General features: G+C 41.6%; 1 long non-coding RNA gene across 2 annotated transcripts in view; it reads right to left on the bottom strand.

The window, feature by feature from the left end:
• The window catches only part of LOC106028207 (uncharacterized), a 76992-nt gene that overhangs the window by 12200 nt on the left and 46763 nt on the right, over positions 1-18029 (bottom strand). The window contains exons 3-4 of one of the 2 annotated variants that reach the window (XR_001201802.2): positions 15278-15416; positions 12392-12609 (exon numbers count right to left, since the gene is read on the bottom strand). The exons of the other annotated variant lie outside the window; for it this stretch is intronic. This is a non-coding gene — a long non-coding RNA (uncharacterized LOC106028207). Of the gene's footprint in view, positions 1-12391; positions 12610-15277; positions 15417-18029 lie in introns of those variants that run through there. 2 annotated transcript variants of the gene reach the window in all.

The raw sequence follows: 18029 nt of genomic DNA, 5'->3' as shown, positions 1-18029 counted from the left end.
AACCTCCAGCTGCCAACCAACTTTGCATTTGCCAAAAGAGCCATTATTTTGCATTTAAAATCAAGTCCTCTCCCTGGCTCAGGAGCAGTTTGTAGGAACAGCCTCCACAGGCTGTTGAAGAAGGCTCCCTGATTAGATAAGGCCCGGAATGTGTTTGATGTGGCACAAAACCTTTCTCTGACAGTCTTCCTCATTTGCCATTGGGATGGTTTTCCTCAGCTGAAACTTGTGAGAGAAATAGTCACCGGGACTCCTGTTTCAGGGTGCAGTTGTGGAATTCATGCAGCCCTGGTGCCGCTGGGAGTTAACAGTCCCGGCTCTAAAGTTCTGGGCTTGGCAGTGGCAACTGGTGAGTGACTACAGCTGGGAGTGGGAAGCAGAACACCTGGTGAGAAGTCAGAGGGCAGGAAGTGGCCCCTGGGTGGGGAGGCGAGCCTGCGGGAAAAGAACCAGGAAAAGATCCAACACTAAGATCCAGCAAAGTGAGGAAGGGAGTTGGGGCCAGGTAGAGAGGGTCTACTCAGGAGGCAGATTGTCCAGGAAGCATTTCAAGTTATAGAACTGGTTGACTGTCAGGCCAAAATAGTGCTGTCCAGGAGTTGAATTAGGATTAGGATTAGGGTACAGGGTGTCAAAGAGCCCAGAGAGAAACCATTCTGCTTATTTTTTGTCCTGAATGCAAACTGTGCACAAAGACCTTCTCTTGGCCCTGGCACAAGTGCCCAATTCTCACCTGCCTGTCATTTGCCCAGTGTTATAAGGAATAGCCTTTGTGGGAACAGTATCCCTACAGAGCAGAACAGGGGATGTTGCTTAGGAAAGTGACCGTAATACTCAGGATGGGGTACATAGCGATGTTCTGGTAGCACAAAATGGCTGGCTCTGCGGCTGTAAGAGGAGGGGCTCGTGTTCATAGCTTACATAATGTTTACGTAACAGCAGCACCTAAGACACTGCAGTTTGCCTGAGTGCCGGCCTCTGTTCTAAGAGTTTACCACAGTTCCCACACCTCATTCTGGTGCCAATGTGGTAGGTGCTGTTATTGTGCTTGTGTACTGTGCAGGCACAAAGATCAATAAGCCCACAAAGAGAGCCCCCCCCCCGGTCACTTAGACATGCCAAAAATTTAAAGGTAAAAATGAAAAGATGCTTAAAATTACTCCTTTTCAGGCTGAGAGCCCAACACTGAGTGACCTCCAAAGCACAACAGAAAGATAAGTACCAGGACAGAGCAGACCCTGACTCGGATGAAGGGAGGGTTATGGCTGCAACTCACTCCTGATGGGTTGTTTCAACCAGGGACTGGAAGCAGGTTGAGAATCTACATTCATTACCCTAGAGCATAGATGGACAAATCATGTTTGCATAAAGTGAGCCTAACAGATAGATAAAGACACATGCCTAGGGAATGTTCTGGATGCATTCTTTTGAGGTTTTAGAGCTGAATTAATTGGAGAATGTTCCTAATCTCCTATGACTAGGACTCCAGGAAGATTCCAGACTGCCTGCATTGGCAGCTTGACCCCAGGGGTCTAGCTCTAGACTTTAAAGTGTTTCAGTTCCTCCAGAAGGTGGACGAGGGCAGGGGTGCAATCAGTGCTAGGGTGCTTGCCTCACATGTGTGATATTTTCAGTCCCTACCACAGGAAAGGGGAAAGGGAGGAGAATGGTAATGACCTCCCGCAGCAGAAAACATTCAGACATGTGGGTATCTTACATAGCAAGAGAAAATTAAGATAGCATGTGACATTAAGGCTGTACTTCAGTAGTCTTTAACATAAGATTATCTGGACTATTCCCAATGTGATCACAAGTTTCCTTAAATGTGGAAGAGGACTACAGAGACTCAGTGGACTTTTGGTGGCTTTGATATGGAAGAAGCTATAAGCCAAGGAATGAGAGCAGCCAGCATGGCTTCTCCCTCAAAGCTTCCAGAAAGGAACACTACCCTGATGGTTCCTTAATGTTAGCTTGGTGTCAAACTTCTGACCTCCAGAAGTATAACATAATAAATTTGTTTTACCTTAAACTACTGTGTCTGTGGTAATTTGGTAGAGCAGTAATAAGAAACTACTATATTTTTCATATACCATGAGTTCTTACCCTCAGATCACAGGACAATTAGTTTTCTTGGCGAGGCCTCAGCTACATGTGGACACTTCACCATCAGAATTTCACTGGGCTGGGTGCTCTTCATGAGGAAGAATGTTCTGCCTCTAGACAGTAGTCCAAGTCCTCTCCTAAGTGTGGTCATCACAGTTTATGACTTTTTTGGTACTGGGGATTGAACTCACAACCTCATCCTTGCCAGGCAGGCACTTGTACCACTGAACTAAACACCCAGCCCCAATCTATGACTTTAAAATGAGTGGTTCTTCACACTCACCCAAGAAGCCAGCCTAGGATCTGCTTGGCTTGAGTCTAGATATCCCCCCAAAGCCTCATTCAGTCATAGGTGGGGCTTTTTCAGAAGTGGCTGAATCTAGACTCTGTGATACTGGGATTAAGGGTGTGTGGTGATTAAATCAGTCCACTGATTGATTTAGCTAACCCCACCCCATGGTGGTATCCTAAATACAATATAAGAGACAGAAAAAGGCTTGTCTCCTCCCTTGATGGCTTGCTTTTGATGTCTTCTTACTACTATGAATTGTTCTTCTCCTTGATACCCTTATACCAAGCTACTCTGCCTTGGAGCCAAGTGATTATATACCAAAACCTCTACATACCATAAGCTAAACAAAACTTTTCCCCTTTAGCTTTGGGTGTTATTTTGTCTTAGCAATAAGAAAAGTAACTAAGACAGTTTTTGTTAACAGGAGCGGGGTCATTGCTCTGACTATACTGAACCAATCAGGAGCCTTTGAGACTGGTTTGGGAGAAGACTTTCAAAAGATTTAAAGATGCCAGCTAAAAAAGAAGAGCTGGCATGCCTTATGCTGTACTTGATGGAAGATTCTGGTCAGAGCTCAGAGACCAGAATGCTCACAGAAATACCAGTAAAGACCAGGCTTGGTAGATTTCTGTTAGGAAGAGCTGTATTGGCTGTTGGATGCCAGACTATGTGTGTAATACCTTGACAGAAAATTTGTCTGCCTTTTGCTCCTGTTCAGAAACTTTGCCTGAAACTAAGATTAAGGGTGGTAGGCTAATCAATCTGGCAGAAGAAATTTCAAGTCAGTCTAATATTGAGGTGGTAGCGTGGCTACTATTGGGGGCTTTTAGATAGATTTATGTTGAAAATCAAGGGCAAAGAGATCAGCAAAATGATTCAAAATGTTTTGAGTTTGGTCCAAAAAGAAGGTTCAGTAAAGCTGTAAACTGCAAAGACAGAACAGAGATCTTGGTTGCTGAGAAGTAAAAAAGATGGCCTGAGGGTATCACAGAAAACAGCAGGACTTCATTCTTTGCAGCCTTAAAATTACAAAAGTAGGGGGCTGGAGATTTAGCTCAGTGGCATAAGCGCCTGCCTTGCAAGCAGGAAGTCGAAAAAAATTACAAAAGTAAAAGACTTTGCTTTATAAAGAGAGCCCCAGGGCACTATGTTCCTCAATGGCAGTGGCCTAGAAAAGTTGTTCTTTGAGATTTACATCACAGACAGTAGACCCCTAGAGCTGGGGTGGCAGGGAGCTGGCTATTGCTCCAGCTGGCAGCAGACCTTGGCATCATCCACGTGGTGCTGGATGCTTGTAGGATATGTGAATTGTGGGATCAGGAAGGCTTCCACCAGATTTCAGAAGGACTGTGAGGCCAGACCATACGGTCCTGAGAGGGCAGTGTGTGAAGCTGTGCGTGTGAAACCAAAGGTGTGGTGGAAACCCCAGAAGTTTGGAGAAGCCAAAAACATAGATAGTCTGAGAAAAATTGCAAAAATTGCATCTACCCCAAGAGAGAAGCCATGAGAACTACACCACCACCATAAGTTCCTGGGACAGACCCCCCCAAGCCCTCTAGAGTTCGTATCTTGCCACAGATTGCCTCAGATGCTAGTCATAAAATCTACAGGACTTAATGTCTGCCCTGCTAGATTTTAGACTTGCTTTGGTCTCATTCCTTTATACTCTGCTATTTATACCTTTTAAAGAGTAATGCTTGTCTTGTACCATTAAATGTTAAAAATGTTTAACTTTCTTTTCACTTATACAAGGGCTCATAGCTAAGAGTTGCTTTAAATCTCAGAAGAGACTTTAGACTTCTCAACAAAGCTAAAACTGTTAAGACTTTGGTAACCCTGAGATATAGACTAAATGCCTTTTACATTAAAAAAAAATGCACATGAGACTTTAAGGAGTGAGGGTTGGAATGTTATAGTTTGAGTCTAGATGTGTCCTCCAAAGCCTCATGCAGTCATAGGTGGGGCTTTTTCAGAGATGACGGAAGATAGAATGTGTGATACTGGGATTGGGGATATGTGATTGTCTCCTCCCTTGATGGCTTGCTCTTACTGTCCTCTGCCTGCCATGAACTGTCCTCCTCTGATATGCACCCTGTCTTGCAGCCAGGTGATTATAAACTAAACCCTCTACAAACGTGAGAGAAATAAACCTTTCCTCTCTCACTTTACTGTTGGATATTTTGTCTCAGCAAACAGAAAAGTAACTAAGGCAGGATCTGAGAGAATTTTATCTCTTTCCAGATAGCCAGCTATAACTTCCATGAACTCTGGCCTATGAAGTTATGATAAGACTGTGAATAACAAACACCAGGTGCCAACCTGAGTGAGGTTTGAGAAGCTGTCTGCTGGAAAATACTTGTGATTTGTGATTTGTGGTTTTCTCCAACCTTCCATTATTCCTCCCACATGAACCTCCAAAACAAACTTCTGAGCTGGGTTAAGAAGCTAGAACTCCTGGGTTATGGCTCAGAACTTACTAACTCTGTGGCATTTAGAAAGTCATTTAAACTTATGCCTTGGTTTTTTTATCTGTAAAATCCATGAATTAATACAGTATATATGTCAAGTGGTTTGAGAAGTGTCTGACATGTTTATGCCATAAACATACAGTTACTGTTCTCATTTATGCCGTAAACATACAGTTACTATTCTCATTCTTGTTCTTGTTATTATTAAATGAGTCCCCAAGTTCAGGGCAAGGCATTTGCCACTTCAGGAAAGCCAGCCTCTTCATGGTTTGCTGTGTATTACACTTCCAGAAATTGAGAATAATTGCACTGTCCATAGCATGCATGCTCAGGGGTGCATCTTCTTTTAAAATGTTTTTCTCCACAAGCATCTCTTTGAGGAAGTAGGCTCTGGTGTGCCACAGCCAGATGACTGATTGTCGGGGAGGACAAAGCTTGTGCCTGAAGTTATGTAAGTGTGGTGCGGGGAGGACACCTCCATGGCTGATCACACCCACCGCAACCCAGCCTGACTTACCCTGACTGGCACAGTCCACTCTGCCAGACAGCGCTCCATGCACAGGATAGGGGCTCGCTGCACAGGCAGTGGCCTCCAGCCACTGATGTCAGGGCACCTGGTTCCTTGGGATTTAGATCACTGCTCCCCAAAAGTGGTAAAAGGAGAGGGGAGAAAACTGGTTCATTTCTAGGCAGGAGGCGTCCCTAGTGTCTGGAACACTGCTTATGTTGGACAGAAGCCACTCACAACAGACTGCCCCTTCTGGGTTTGACAGCCAACCTCGCCTGATAACTGTGTGGCCTGGGTCTGTCAGTGGTGCCTAGTGACTGCTAGGGGGTGCTTCAGGGTACTTCAGTCTGTGGCTTGCCTAAAAGAGGTTTCTTGGGCAGATTACAGAGTTCAGGAGAGAAGAAATTCACATCTGCTCAAAGTGCCAACTATAAACCACAATGACCAAAATAACAATGACCAAAAAAATCCTCATACTGTTTGGTATAGTAAATCTATGCACAATAGAACTGAGTTTCTTGACTTTTTCTTAACTTGATCCCCATGAAAAAGGTTTGAATTACATATTCTATCAAAGCAAAGTCCATCAGAACAGCTCTCTGAGCTAACCTGGCAACCTAGATAATTTAGCTTCTTGATCTCTAGCATGTGGGGAAGCCGGGAAAAAGGGGGAAAGGAGAAAAATTTGGGAGAAAGGAGGACGGAGGAGCGGGCTTTCTGAGTTCTGGGATGGCCAGTTGAGGCCTCTGACATGGCTGAGCTGCTGTCAAACTCGGGCACTTTTGCTCTGGGAGACGTGAAAGAGCAGAAAGGGGACAGGGAGAGGCCCGTGTCTCTGAGAAGCAGGACGTTGTCAGTGAAAGAGAATATGCTGCTCAGACACACCCGGATTTGCGTTTTGGTGCCTCCTTTTATTCTGTGTGATTTAGACAAATTATATAACCTCTCTGCAAACACGGAAAACTTCCTTGTGCCTGTTGGTGTTGAGAGGCCTGGAGTTACACAGTGCATCTGTGTGGTGTCCAGCACATCAGGTATGTACTACGTGAGCGGTGTTTATGATACATGTGAGAGCCATTTGCACCAAAGGCTACTAATCTATAGAATCATCTAGCTAGAAAAACTACAAGAAGTCGGCTAATAAAAGTATGCATAGAAAAAGGTCTGGAAGGAAATTTATTAAATATCAGTAACACTTGTTCCTGAATGAGGTTGTGAGGTTATTTGTATTTTCTCCTTTATCTTCTTTATAGTTCAAATCTTTGATAAATATATACTTTTATACCTGAAATTTTGAAAACATTGTTTTGAAAAACTCTTCAATTTCAGTTTGCTGACGCCAGTTAGATTTGCACTAAGCAGTTCAAGCTCAGAGTTGTCTAACCTGTTGCCAGAGCTGTGTGGAAAGACACTACCATAACCCTGCAAAGAATTTCTTCCTCCCTTACACCAGACGGCTTGAGTGGAGAGTGGCCTCAGACGTTTCTTAGCCCACTACAGTTTTGCTAAACTACTTAAGAGAAAAAATTCAGTCACTGAGAATTATGTCACCCTTCACATTTCCTCCTTTTTGCCTTTAGCTGCCAGGAAGACTTGAAAAAATGTAACGTATGACTACAGTAGCAATTAACTCAGGTTTTTGTCCTAATTATTTACCTTTTCTCTGGTTTAAATTTCTCTTTCTTATTGAGTCAATTTATTGTACATGTGTCTTTTATTGTAAACTATCTTATACTTTGAAATGACATGAATCATAAACAAAATAAGCTGTTTCATCTGACTTATAAGAACTCATGATCAACCTGTTAAAATTCTTTAATTAAACATCTTAATCAGTAAGTGCTGGAAGAGAGGCATCAAAAGCATAGAGGAGAAAGCCTCTGGGAGGAGGCCCCAACCAGCAAATATGTGTTGGTCTGGAACTAATTGTTTACCTTTAAAAATGGTTACTTAATATTCATCCCAATCGATGCTGTGAACATTTACTGGGGGCCAGGCACTACGTTAAGCTTTATCCCATTGATCTTGTGAGGTAGGTGTTATTTTGTCTCATGAGTGAGTTAAATGAAACTTGAACTACCTTTGTAAATTAGCTCCCAATCTCCCAGTTAGTAAGTGATAATAAGTTTATTCCAACTTCGAATCATTTCTAGCTCTATTCTGTTTCAAAAAATACAGATTTTCCCCCCCTCTCCAGATTGTCCTCAGGAAGCAGGACAGCAGGCTTTTGTGGAGTACCAGGGACTAAAAATTGTTCCAAGTGTGGCAGGTCCCCAGAGGCAGACTTACTGCTTGAAAGGAAATAACAAGATAGAAAAAAGGTCAGATCACGGACCACAAGGCCATGGCTTTTATGAAGCTGTAATCCTGTGGATGAGAGAGGAAGTAGTCATATCCCAGCAACACAAGCTGGGATGCTTTCCCTATACAGGCAGAGATTACTAATACAGTGACCAAGCAGGATATCAAACCAGCACTCTGTTCTACAGCAGAGACGGGTACAGAATCTCTAAGGCAGGAGTGAAAAATGAGGAGAAAGAAAGAAAGAGAATCTTACGCTCAGCATTAGCAACCAAAGATACGCAACATAAGAAACACTGAATAAAATCAACATTTGGTGTACGAAGTCTGCCTAAAAGAAAGCAATAGAAAAATCTGACAAAGTCATTAAGTATCTTTAAATACTCAACGAAGAGTAACATCTATTTTTAAATGAAAATTGTGAAATAAAGCAAGCAGAAATGAAATAAATAGTAAATATGAAAAAGAACCAACTATAAGACTAAAATAGGATAAATTCTAGATAGGGACATCGTTAAAGAGAGGATCAGTGAATGGGAAGATAATACTGAAGAAGTCACCAAAACATAGAAAAAGTTAAGGTCATGGAAGACCGATTGAGAGGCTCCAATTTATATCTAGTTGTAGTTCTGGAAGAAAGGTATTAAGGGGCTAGCAAAGAAGCAGTATTTGAAAAGATATTAATTGAAAAGATGTACTTTAAATAGTGATTAGGGTAAATAAAAATAAATCCATGTATATTGTTTAAAACTTTACTGAACTTCAGTGACAAAAAATAATAATATTCAAAGTTGCCAGAAAAAAGAGTTTGGTTAGAAATGACGGCTGTGTTGATGATAATGCACATCTCATTACTAACAGTAGATTCTAGGAGACAGTGAAGTAGTAGCATGTTTAAAGATCTGAGGGGTGAAAAAAACTGTTAATCTGGAATTATATATAACTAAGCTAATATTTAGATGCAGGTTAAGAATAAAGGAATCTATAGAATTTTTTAAAAATGAAGTTTGTCTTAGTCTTGGATTTTCATTAAAAGAACTATTAAAATGTATAATAGAAAAAGAAAACTGAGTCTTAGAAATAAATTTATTAAAATGCACTTATTTCTACAGATTATAAAAATAAATCCAGAGCTGGGCATGGTGTTACACACCTGTAACCCTAGCACTCAAGAATCTGAGGCAGGAAGACTGCCAAGAACTACACAGGCCAGCCTGAACTACACAGTAAGATTGTGTGTCAAAATACAAAACAAAACCAGAAAAGTAAACCCTGCATTTAAAATAAAAATAAAATTGAGCTTAGGGTGTAGATCAATATTTACTGTGCTTGCCTAGTATGCCTGAGGCCTTAGGTTCAATTATAACCATAAGAAAAGAAAAGATTAAATCAAAAGACCAATTGAGATAATATAAGAAGGGTAATGTTCATTGGGTAAAGTATGCTTAGAGGCTTACCTTGCTCAAGAGGAGAATAAGATACCAAAAATCTTTAGATTTTGAAGAATTTATAGTTAAATGTGTGTGGTAAAAGTTGAGTATAATCCTGAAGAGAAACCAGCAAAGTTTTCAAACCAACAAAGGGGAAAATATAGAACGTAGAAAACTTTATAACCTAACAGAGCATGGGAACAGAGAAAAATGAAGGAATCAAGAAGGAAGATAAATAAAAACTGTGAATAAAATGGAAGAAATAAATCAAATATGACAATACCCACAATAAATATCAGTGGATTAAATGTACCTACTAAAAATCAGGGCTTATCGGACTAGAACTATGAACTTTTTTCAAAAGACACAGATAGGTCAAACCACACAGAAACTTAGAAATGAAGAGGCAGCAGATGATGGAGTAGGGACATGGCTCAGTAGTAGAGCACTTGCCAGGGTTCAGTCCCCAGGATAGAGGAAGAGACAGACAGACAGACAGACAGACAGACAGACAGAAACACAGAGAGACACCATAAAATACTAACCCAAAGGAAGATGAGGATACACTATCAATAGCATACAATTTTTTTTTTTTTTTTTTGTCCTTTTCCTTTGAATCGGTACTGGGGACCGAACTCACGACTGTCTGCTTGCAAGGCAGGTGCTTATGCCGCTGAGCTAAATCCCCAGCCCCACATACAATATTATTAAGGGCCATATATGTTAATAGTGATTAAGAGAAACACGTAGTAGTAACAGAAATTTGCCACCAAAAACATAACAATCATGAACCTGTAGGCACCTAAAAACACAACCAAGCCTCAAACATGCGAAGCAAAAATAGATAATTGCAAATTGTGTTATCATGCTAAGAGACTTAAAGTGTACAAAAACTTATTAAAAACATAAAAAATGTAACCTTAAACTGATACGCTTTTTTCTCAAAATCTAACAATAGGAGACATAAATTCTTTCTTAAGAAACATTGAATGTTTACATAAATTGACATAACAGGCCACACAAAAGGGTCTCAACAAAATTTTAACAAAAGTTTAGCATATAAATGTTTTCTGAGCAGAGTAGAATTACGTTTTTAAAAAATCAATAAAAGATACTTAACATACATTAAAAAACAATCTCTTCTAAATAGTCCATATAATTTAAAAAATAATGAAATTATATATCAAAGCTTAAAAACAGAAATAAGCATTTAGAGGGAAATTTTAAAACCCTATAATTCATTAAATTAAAAATTGAATATAAGGGAATTAAATGTTTAAATTTAGAAGCAAGGGAAAAAATAAATTCAAAGAAAACAAAATAAACATGTCAAAAGTAAGTGTAAACACCCAAAAAAGTGAACAAAAAGACTAGAGCCAACAAATCTAAATTCAATTATTTGAAATGACTTTTAAAATAGATAAAACCTCTCTGGTCAGCAAGACCTCTCTGGGAAAAGAGAAAAAATGTAACATTCAACAATTGAGCATGACCCTGTCTCAAAATAAACAATAAGAAATGCCCGGGGCTTAGTGTGAAGGTCCTGGTCTCAATCCCCATTACCACACCCATAGAGAACATATAATTCCTTTATAAACATCACATTTGGGACTGGGGATGTAGCTCAGCGGCATAAGTGCCTGCCTTGCAAGCGTGTGGTCATGAGCTCGATCCCCGGTACTGATTAAAAAAACAAACAAACAGCACACTCAATGGTAAAAAGGAGAGTCAGAAGAAAGATAAGGATACTATCATCTCTCTTACTCAATAGCATTTTGGAAGTACTACCAGTGCAATGCGATATGAAAGAGAAACAAGAGATACAAATTGGAAAGGTAAGGGATGAAATGATTTTTCTTTAAAGATATTCAACTTGGACCACGGATATAGCTCAGCACAGCACCTACCTGGCAGGCTCAAGGTCATGTGTTTGATCCCCAGTACAAAAAAAGATATTAAACTCATTTATGCAAAAATTCTATTGTGGAGGAAAATTATTATAAGTAATAAGAATAGAGTTTTATGAATGTGACATCACTATTCAAAAGTTAACAGCATTTTTATATACACTAGGTACAACTACTTAGAAAGAGAACAAAATGACAGCTGGAGGAGAACATAGCATCAAAGAAGGGTTTTCTAAGAGGAGACGACCCCTGAGCTCTGTATGCTCATGAGTGCGATCCATAGCGTAGAAAAAGCTGATGGTGCAGAAGAGAGACGCAAAGTCCTTGGGACCTCCGGGGAGGTGCAGATCCAAAGCACAAGCAGAGGCGTCGCTTTTAGTAGGAACAAGGGAAGATAGATACCACACCAGCAGTTCTGCAGATGTCATGGCAGAAGATGAGGAGGCTCTGTCTTGAGTATTTCTGTTTTTTCAGTGAAACCTGAATTGAGATCATTAGCAAAGAGTGGATGGTCAATGGGATTTTGACAGAAGAAAGAATCCACGCTCTTAGAAAAGTTACAATGAACTTGCTAAAAAGGCCATGTAGCATTTCTGGGCAAGGCTGAGTACTCATCTGAGAGCTCAGTTATGCATTTACAATGGAATCAGTGAATTCAGTTGAATTATTTTCTTCACTCATCTTAAACTACATTAGGGACATTTTCAGCCTAAGTCAGTAACTCAGTTTGATCTGATACTGGTGGTTTACTAGGAATATAAGACAGTGTTTATTCATAATGGACCATGAAATTGATGATGGATGAAGATAAATAAGAAATAAGAGGGGGCAAATGAGCTTCACTGACTGGAGGTCTCTTGTAAAAAGAATTATTGGAGTTGTAACACCAGAGAAGTTTGACTAGACAGACTGAAGTGGTGTTATTGTATGACAGCTCAAATCTAGACCTGAAAGGGAATGATGACAAGTTGTAGGCTGTGGTCCTACTAACACAGAGGAGGAAAGGTCACTGGAAGTGAGGAGGTGCAGGGACTCAGAGATCAAAATTATTATTATTATTTATTTAGGTACCAGGGATTGAACTCACAACCTTGCACTTGCTAGGTAGGCACTTATGCTGCTGAGCTAAATCCCCAGCTGGATCAAAATTATTAAGGGCATCAAGAATGATGACAAGCATGGGAATGGAAGGCAGGAGGTGAGTTAGGTGCCCAAGCGTTCAGGAATTCAGTGATGGAGAACTTGATTGATGGCAGCAGGGTAGTGCAAGGGTTAGGTAGTCTGAAAGAGTGGCATCTGATTTAGTCTTTTTTTTGTGTGTTACTAGAACAAAATGCGTGGCCCACACAGCTTAAAGGAGGAAAGGTTTATTTTGGCTCCTGGGTTTCAGAGTATTTAGTCCATAGCTGGCTCCAACCACGACTGATTTAGTCCAGTGGCTCCAAGGCAAGAAAGACATTGTGGAAGGGTCCAGTGGAGGAGAAGCACTTCTGGGTCTTGGTGGTCAGGAAGAGATCTGAGAGAAAGGAGCAGAGGAGGACGATAGACCTTTTCCAGTCAGAGTCCTGGCGACCTGCCTCTTCGAACCTGGCCCCACTTCCTAAAAGTACACATAGGTCTGTCAGTGGATTGATCCATTAATGAGCATAATGTCCTCCTGATCCCATCACCTTCCCAAAGCCCCATTTCTGAACACATGAAGGGGACTTTTTAGATTTAAACCATGATGGCATCCAAAGAGCTATGGTCAGTGAAGGATAAAGGAGGAGGACTGGGGATTAACAGTGGCAAGCAAGGAAGCCAGCTTCTCTTCAAACTCTGGGATTCGTGTAGACAGTGGTAGAAAAAGCAACCCCAGTTTTGAATGCTGTGGGAAAAACCATTTCCTCAGCGCCAATCGGGTTTTAGATAAAGCCTGAAGATGAACAGAACATTCAAAGAAGAGGATAAAGATTTAGAGGAGTTCTAGAAAGCTCAGTGGAGTGGGTGAATAGTGGGTCAAAATCAGTAATACCACCGACATTGTATCTCCCCTACCCCAGCCCCCTGCCGTGCCACTGAAGTATAAATCCCACTGAAGTATAAATGCCACTGAAGTATTACCCCTTGAGGGTAAAGATCTTTGTCTGTTTTGCTCATGAATACATCTCAAGGGCTATAACAGTGCCTGGAACATTGTGAATGATCAATAAACATTTTAAAATTGAGGAATCATACTAATATTTATTGTGCACTAATGTACCAGGAATGTTACCAAGTGTTTTATATGGTTTGGTTGTTGTTGTTTGTTTTTGTTTTGCAATGCTGGGGGATTGAATTTAGGGTCTCATCCATGCCAGGCAAGTGCTCTAGCACTGAACTACCTGCCCAGCCCTTTTATGTGTAGTTATTATTACTGCTCTCATTTTATAAAGAAGGACATTGAGGTCCAGAGGGCCAGGTCCATAGTAACTTTCCTAAGGTCACGGGTCCAGCAAGTGATTGAATTAAAGTTAAGACATTCTCAGGGGCTGGGGATTTAGCTCAGTGGCATAAGTACCTGCCTTGCAAGCAGGCAGTCGTGAGTTCGATCCCCGGTACCGGTAAAAATGGAAAAATGGAAAAAAAAAGGAAAAAAATAAAGTTAAGACATTCTCTAGCTTTGATTTCAGTCTAGAACCTTTATATTCTTTACCTCCACATTATCCCCTTCCTGTTTGGTAGATACACAGAACAATCCCAGAGCACAGGGGATAATAAATGACCAAAGAGGCTGGACTCTAGTGATAGCCGAAGGTAAAAGTTAAATAGTACTTATTAACACTGATTTTTAAAAGTTAGCTGGAAAGCTGGTCCAGGGCATGTGCTGCTCCTCACATCCCATACTTTACTCATGTGCATCTGCCTGGTGGCCCAGGTGCTTTCTGCTATCAGTTCCCAGATCTTTTTTATTTCTTTCCCCCACATCCTTACGCTTGTTATCTCCCTTCTCTGTCATTTTTAGCCCTTGCATAGTCCCACTCCACCACCTGGCAAACCCTCCGCCCTTCCCCACTAACTTCTCTCAAGGGCAGCCAGTGTACATTGGAACCTCATTTCTAACCATGTGAAACTGGCCCGTGGATCTGCCAGCAGGCCTTGTGAGCATCAAGCTGACTTTGTTTTTCTATCGATTGCAACTACAAACTCACTCTGGGAGCCCTTTGCAGTGCTGGGATTCTGGTGTCCATTTTATGAGCAGCTCACGCTATTGAGTGAAACACTCAATGAATATCCAAACATTCCAGAAAAATCAAGAAAGAAAATGAGAACATGTAACTGGGTAGAGGAGCCCTGGCCAGTGCCACTGTTTCAGCATTAAGCCTCTGTGTCATATCCCTCAGGGAGATACACTTGCTGGGGTCGGAGCGTGTGAAAGGGCGCAGCAGAACTTACAAGCTGACTAAAGGTCAGCGCCACCATTGCCAGTGCCATTATATTCACCAAGGTTCTCTGGGTGCATGCAACAGAACTGCTTCTGGGTAACAAGCCAGAGGGAGTTTAAAGCCAGGATGTGGAGGGACTCACAGCATGTGATGGCAGGAGAGCCAGTCTTAGAAATGGAAAAGAAGTGAGCAAGCTTCCAGGATCCAGGTAAGGGTCACAACCCTCCCAGGCAGGATTCTCCCTTTGGATGGGATGATATATGCATTCTCTTTGTCCTTCTGTTCAAAGTTCACGTTCTTTTAGGCACCATCTGATCGGCCTAACTTGGTTCACAGACATCCTAGTTACCAGCTATATCCTCAGATTGTATCCTACCAGGAAAAGACTGTCCCCAAAAAGGAAATTGGAGTGTGTTAGAAGGGAAGTGAGTGCTAGATGTTATGACACAACAAACATCCACGATGCCCAGCTGCTCTGTGGGAAATTGAAATCTTTATTTCCTCTCCACCTTATTTTAAATCTGTCTGAATTGGTCTAACTTGGATATCTCTCAGTAGCAGGCCAGGCATGCTTTCACATGGTTATCTGTATCAAACAATATTTCTTTGGAAAGAACTCTTAAATTTACTGTCATGCAAATATTTTCCTGATAGTACGAGTTTCCCTTTGTAAAACCTGGTCTACCTCTATGGTTTGAAATTACTTTTTTTTAAACCTCTAAACATAAAATTCTTGGATCCTTACTTATTGAGAGCCTTCTGGAAAATTTTAGTATTTACTTCCTCTTTTAAATAGTTTTTCCCCTTTTACACATTTCCCATTATCTTATATTAAGAATCAAAGCTGGGCCTGATGGCACCCACCTGTAATCGCAGCCATGAAGAGGATGACGTAGGAGGATTGCAAATATGAGGCCAAGTTGGCTGAGTTAAACCCTGTTTCAAGATTAATAAGGGGGGCCCGGGGAGAGAGCTCAGTATCCATGAGTTCCAATGCCCAGAGCTACAAAAAAAAAAAAAAAAAAAAAAAAAAGAAGAAAAGAAGGGTAAAAAAAGAAAGAACTGAGACTCAACATTTCTAGAATGACTATCACAATATGACAGCTTCTGCCCCTAACGATAGATTCTGCTTTAATGTTGATCATAGGACGATGCTCTTGGAAAGGAGCCAGAAATCCCTGGAGGCTTCAGGTTGTTTTCTCACATTTGCAATAAATTTTTAGGACCAGTGTGATACAAAATTCATCTTAAGAGATCACTGAAAGAAAAAATTCTCAATGATTATGTACTATTGTTTAATTTCTTCTAGATCCAGTCCATACCTGGGATTAGAAGACTTTTAATGAGATATTTTGAGTGAAATCTTCAGTTATGTTTGTGGTGGATTGTAACTGGTGATCAACTTGTAACACCCAGATGAACTGAATCATCGTGGTGCTGGGTGTGGAGGCCCCCCCTCCCCGCCCAGGATAGTTGCCAACAACATAAAAAGGAGAACTAGAGAGGAAGAGATGGTGCTGTTGGCTCTCCTGGAGGAGCTTGTTGCACTGGTTTTTCTGATATGAACTCAGCTGTTATTGTCGGAGGAGCTCTGGTCCTCGTGGTTGCTGACCACGGCTGTCAGGAGCGCTCTAGTTCTTACCTTGAGCATTGCTTCCTGGTTTCAGTGCAGACTCCTCAGCCTGCTGGCACAAATCTTCATCCTGCTGGTGCAGACTCTCTAGCTTCCACTACTGACCTTTGGGCCTTCCCAGTGCAGATCTTCCCAGATCAGTGAAACAGACTTGCATGAAACATTGTTGCAGGCTCTAGGCCTTCAGGTGGACTTGTAGGAGGCATTGTCAGGGGCTCTAGGTCTTTAGCTGGACTCATGTAGGACACTGGCATGGGATCTACGCCCTCAGCTGAATTCTCTGGGTCTTTAGTGTATGGACAGATTTCTTGTACTCTTTTGTATTTGATTTTTTGGGTATTATAAAATAATCCTATAAATTATGTGTTCTGTATTAAATTGTTTCCCTTGAAAACCTTGTACAACAATGTTCCCTTTGATAAAATTTGTCTTATGGCAGTGATTTTCTTGGTCATCGTTATATTTTCACAAGCATACTTTCATTTTATTTCTTAAGCAAACTGGTTAGAAGAGCTATTTTGCTCCTATCTGGTCAAATAAAAACCAGTGGTTTAAAAATTGTCATTCACCCAAGTTCACATAGCTAATTAGTCAGAAAGCCAGGCCAAGACTCAAAACATCTTTATTCTTCAACATTTCATTACTGTTACGGCTTATGTCTAAATGTCCCTGCAGTGTAATGCACTCATAGGTGGAACTTTGGAGAAGTGGCTGGATCTAGGATGCACGGTGCTGGAGTAAGGTATGTAATACTGGAATTAAGAGTGAGTGTGAATATAGGAGCTCCACCCTGGTTGTGGGTGGCAACAGTCAATAGGCTTGCAGCCTGGATAGAATATAAAGGGACAGAAAGAAGGCAGGCTTGTTGCTTTTGCTTGCTGATAATGTCTTCAGCCTGCTTCCATGCCTGTTTGTCCTCTGTGATGTCCCTGCCATGCCATCCTGCCTTGGAATCAACTGACTGTGAACTAAAACCTCTACAAAGTGTGAGGTTAAATAAACTTTTCCTCATTTAATTTATGGGAACATTTTGTCCCAGCAGTGAGAAAAGCAACTAAGAGAATTACTCAAATCAGAGATCTCAAATTGGGGCCAGTCACATACTTCGATCTTGCTAGGAAGGACCCTTGCCTTGAACCTGCACTGAGGCCCTCAACGTAGCCCTCTCTAGTCACATGGACTGAAGGGAAGTAACCACCCATGCTCTTCATTCGAGACCGCTGTCCAGTTCCTAGGATCCCAGAGTCCTCCTATTAAATATGCCCAAGTCCATTGCAGTATGTCCCCCAGGGCTCGCTAAACCCAGTGTGCACAGCAAGACAAGGGGAAGCTGTTCACAGGCACCAGGGGACAGACAGCATGACCTACAGGCTGAGGGATCCACCTCGTATGCCCGTCCCTGATGATGCTGGACAAAGCTACGGGTGGGAAAAGAAGTGGGGGGGCAGGAACACCCCTCCCCCACATCCAGGGCCCCATTTCAGCGAGCAACCTCAGGGTATCCCAGAACTCTGAATTCACACCTGGCTTCTGGGTCATTAGGAAGGCATATGTTTTCATTGTAGGCAGACAGAACATATTTTGTTTAACAGTTCATGGGCTTGATTTATACCTTTTAAATATTTAGACATATGATATGTAGGCCTCCATTTGTTCTCTCGCCCCAGGCCCTGCAAATGTTAGGGGTGGGCCTGCAGTATGCCAGCGTATTTTGTTTGGCTAGCACAGTTTCCAACATTAACAACTGGGAATCTTTGTGTAAGAATAGAGGTGTCTGGTTTTAAAGAGAGAAAGGAGGGTGAGTGGGGATGGAAAGAGGAAGAGAGGGAGAGAAGAAAGAAAAAAGGAGGGAGGGACAGAAAGAAAAAGAGAAAAGGGAAAAAACCATCTCGTCATCAGGCCCTGCCTGCTTGTATGGCCAAAAGGGGCTGGAGCTGAGCAGCTACTGCCTGCTTTAACTAGGACTGGGCAGTGTTTTCTAAT

Source organism: Cavia porcellus, unplaced genomic scaffold, assembly GCF_034190915.1.
Source record: "Cavia porcellus strain 051 isolate PalLab524CR breed Dunkin Hartley unplaced genomic scaffold, mCavPor4.1 scaffold_31, whole genome shotgun sequence".
NCBI lineage: Eukaryota > Metazoa > Chordata > Mammalia > Rodentia > Caviidae > Cavia > Cavia porcellus.
This window is presented reverse-complemented; position numbering and strand designations above follow the sequence as displayed.